The sequence below is a fragment of the Diceros bicornis genome (genome assembly GCF_020826845.1).
Source record: "Diceros bicornis minor isolate mBicDic1 chromosome 30 unlocalized genomic scaffold, mDicBic1.mat.cur SUPER_30_unloc_1, whole genome shotgun sequence".
Classification (NCBI taxonomy): domain Eukaryota; kingdom Metazoa; phylum Chordata; class Mammalia; order Perissodactyla; family Rhinocerotidae; genus Diceros; species Diceros bicornis.
This window is the reverse complement of record NW_026690899.1, coordinates 61,318-65,150: the sequence shown is the minus strand read 5'-3', so window position 1 is coordinate 65,150 and position 3,833 is coordinate 61,318. Positions and strand designations below refer to the sequence as shown.

Genomic DNA, 3,833 nt, shown 5'->3' with positions numbered 1-3,833 from the left:
TCTGAAAACTTAGGCCAGTGGTTCTGCTTCAGGAATCAGTTTCCCTAAGTGACAGATCCTGGCTTGAGCCAAATTGAAGGTTTTCAAGTATTTTCAACAACAGAACTCTCTGTCCACATGAAATTAAGACTGTTTAAAACACATCTGCTGAGAAGATAAGAGAATGGAGGCCCCAGGTGACAATAGGAGAGCCCCCTCCCCAGTCCCAGACACCTCAGGGCTCAGAGGACACAGTGAAAACGGTCATCCAGGCTGTCTGGATCTTCTGGGTTTTCAAACAAAAGGAATTTACCCTCAAACCACTCCATAGTGTTTCTTTCCTTTTTTCCCTCCTCAGGAAGAACTGGACAAAACTTAAAAAGTTGATGAAAACTAGCCAGCGGGAGAGCAGGAAGCTGCTCAAGGAGGTGAGTGGAGGCTGGAGATCTGGAAGGAGGGGAGGTGAGGGAGGGAGAGACCAGGCAGGATGTGCTTTGGGAAGTTTTTCATTTAAGGTTCCATGAGAAATAACGGTCTGTCTTGTCCAGCTTGACAGGAAGCAGGGGGTATGAGCTGCAGGGGCTGGTGGGGACTGTTTGGGGCAGGACGCCTTGGTCACGGGATACAGAGGTGTCGCCTGGACTGTTCCAGGAGGTGAGGAGCTGGCAGAATGAGCAGGTCTCTGGCTTCCATGCGGACCCATCAGCTGGCCCTCTTCCTCCAGGCTGGTGGGTGGATGGAGTGGGTGGGGGTTCCTTTCTTCCTAAAGCAGCCCAGCCTGTCCTCAGGAAGCCAGGCCCCTGCTGCTCCTTCTGTCTTCACTGCACGTCGCAGGGGAGGGCACTCTGCCTGCCCCAGGGATGGGCACTGTGAGGTCACACAGGTCTTGTGGACACAGGGGCTGCCCAGCCTTGGGCCAAATGGTGGATCTGGGACAGAACTGTGTGCTCTCTGGGACTGTGTGATCTAGCCCTATAGTGGTCTCTGCTGACAAACCAGTGAGTCTCGCCCGGTGGCTTGTTGACAAAGATACACCCCAGATGGCAATGAGAATTATCGGGGAACCTACAGATCCTTAATGGACCTTCCTGACAGGACATTAGAAGTTTCCAAGTGAAAAAGGATGCAAATGTCACCATTACACAGCGCCATGGTCACCCCCTCCACTGTCACTCAGATGTGGCACAAAGGGGTCCCCTTCCCCCTTGGAGGAGTTCTGTGCAGGGTTCATCCTGAGGGGATTCTAGGGAGCTGAGGCCTTTGGCATGGCCTCAGGTCCAGCCTGGTGTCAGAGAATCTCAGGGGGCTGGAAAACACAGAATCCACTTGGATAAGACTCCGAGACACCTTGTGCCACCCGATCCATGGCTCAGGCTGACTGAGGGCCTCAACACACCCCGAGAGTCAGGAGAACAGGACCTTGGTCAGAGGTGTGTCTGGAGGAGGAGTGAAGGCCAGGGGCCAGGCCCTTTGGCTGGGAGGTGGGGACGGTCTCCTCTGTGGGCCCCTGAGCAAGTCACTGCCCCTCTGTGGGCCTCGGTCTCCTCATCTGGGAAATGGAGGGAGATGATCTGTGGTGCAGGCCTCACAAGGGTGATGAGGTACAAGGGGGAGAGGAATGTGCAGGAGATTTGCGCTCCTCCTCCTTGAGGGGGGAGGGGAGAGTACTGGTGACAGTCAGATGACACTGAGTCCTCAGGGGACCCTGGGAGGCCTGGGAGTCCTCCTCACACTTTCCTGATAAGGAGAGAGGCTTAGGGGCCTGGGCAGGCCTGAGGGAGCAGAGGAGGGAGTGTTGGAAATGCGAGTGATCTAGAATCAGAGCACTCTGGAATGGGAGCAGCCATAGACACCAGATGTCCGAGGTCCAGGATCAGGGGCCTGGGAGACACGGGGAAGGGAGCATGGCCTCCCTGAGCCTGTCCTTGACCCTGGAGGACGTGACCTCTGTGTGGGCCACCTTAGAGATGGATCCCCAGGGAGCCCAGGAGAGACAGCAGCAGCAGGTGAGGGGGCCTGAGGGGGAGGGTGTCAGAGGAGGAGGTCTCTCTCCTCACGGCTTGAGGCCTCCCTAAGAGAGGGGTCCCTCCTCCTCCAGCCCAGCTCCTGGAGCCCCAGAGCCTGCTATGCCTGCCCTGGAAGTGACCAGGAGGAGGCCTGGGAGGGCTGGGCCCAGGATGAAATAGAGAGGGGAGGGGCAGGGAGCACATACTCTGGGATTTGACAAAAGCCGCCCCTAGGAGGTGACTGGGGAAGTTGGGTGGTCCTGGAGGGGGCAACTGAGGGGAGGCCGCTGAGGGTCCTAAGCTGCTCTCTGTGGGAGTCTGTGGTGGGCAGGAGGCTGGGGTGAAGGGATTTGGGGGAGGGTCAATGGGGACACCTGAGATGTGGGACTCATCTCACCACTCCCACCCTGATTTCACAGGGTGTCGTCCCCTTCCTGGGCACGTTCCTCTATCACCTGAAGCTGCTGGACATTGGGATGGAGGATGATCTGGAAGTGAGTGAGCCTGGAGGTGGGGCCAGGGAGAAGTATCCTGAGGTTTGGGAGGCGATAGCCCTGCACTGGGCCCTGAGCTCTCAGTACCTGGCAAACCTTCTCTCATGAGAGCCCCATGGCCACCCCTGGGAGCTGGAGAGTCAGGCCCATCTTAGCAATGCATGAATAGACGTCCCACGTAAGCCCCCCACCAGGCTCCCTGGGCTGGTGAAGCTCAGAGCTGCCTGTCTGCAGAGCTGCAGGAGGCTGTGTCTGAGCTGCACTCAGCCTCCCCCTCAGGCCCTGCCCCTGGGGGAGTGCCATCAGCCCCTGCAAGTGAGGAAGAACTTCTGTGGTCCAGCTGTCCCTTCCTCCCTGAGGCCCCAGTCTCCCCATCTGTCATCAGAGAGGGTGTGCTACATAAGGTCTCTGGCCTCAGCTCCCCTGTCCCTCCTGCTCTGGAGCCCAGAGCCTGGCCCAGTGTCAAGTTCTCTTTGTGGAAGGTCTGCCCTCTGCTGGGCCCTGACGTTCCTGCAGCCTGAGAAGGGGTGGGATGGGGGTTAGTTATGGGCTTAGGGGGCTGTTTCTGATGGACATTGGCTGTCTCCCTTCCAGGGAAATCAGGCCAACTTCCAGAAAGGATGTGAGGTGAGCAGGGGTGGGGAGGGTGGGGAAGTGGATATCACAGAGCTCCCCTAGCAAGACATTCTCTGGCCTCATCCCTTGGGTCAGATCCACAAAGCTGGGAATCCCATCACGTTGGTGAGTGTAGGGGGGGCTGGCATCAAGGACATCTTCCTGGATGAGGAACTAATTCAAGCCAACTGTGAGAACAGGCAAGTCCTGAATGGAGTGGGAAGGAAAGAGGGTTCCCGAGTGAGCACAGACCCCAGACCAGATCCTCACTCCCCACAAGTCCCTGGCAGGGTTCCCCACCCAAGCCCTGTCTGAATCCTGTCCTTCCTCCCAGAAATTCAAAGTCATCAGGAGGATCCAGCTGCTCCAGCAGGCTGCAAATGCGTATGACCTGGAGCGAGAAGAGCGATTTGGGACCTGGTTCCAGGCCATGGAGCCCATCAGTGTCCATGAGAGGTGGGGGGGACAGGAGGTGGGTGAGGGCAGGGTAGACTCTCTCTGATGGCCAGCTCCAGAGCCTGTGGCCTGGCTCGCTAATCAGCCTCAGAACTCGTAGCGTGGTGACCCATGGGGCACTGGGACTCAGCTGCTGGCAGGCTCTGGGAGGGGCACCTGAGGTGTGGCTCCTGGTAGCTCACAGGTCCACTCTGTCCTGTAGCTACTGGGTCTCCTGCCAGCTGGAGCCTGCACACCAGAAGGCGAGTAAAATGCGGCTCTTCAAGAGAAAGAGGAACCGGAC

The 3,833-nt window shown here is 57.8% G+C and overlaps 1 long non-coding RNA gene across 1 annotated transcript; it reads left to right on the top strand.

Moving 5' to 3' along the window:
- The first annotated feature begins 374 nt into the window (after positions 1–374).
- Positions 375–3,012, top strand: LOC131402058 (uncharacterized). The gene is made up of 3 exons (XR_009218236.1): positions 375–407; positions 1,917–1,985; positions 2,405–3,012. It is a non-coding gene; the product is annotated as an uncharacterized LOC131402058 (long non-coding RNA).
- The last annotated feature ends 821 nt before the right edge of the window (positions 3,013–3,833 follow it).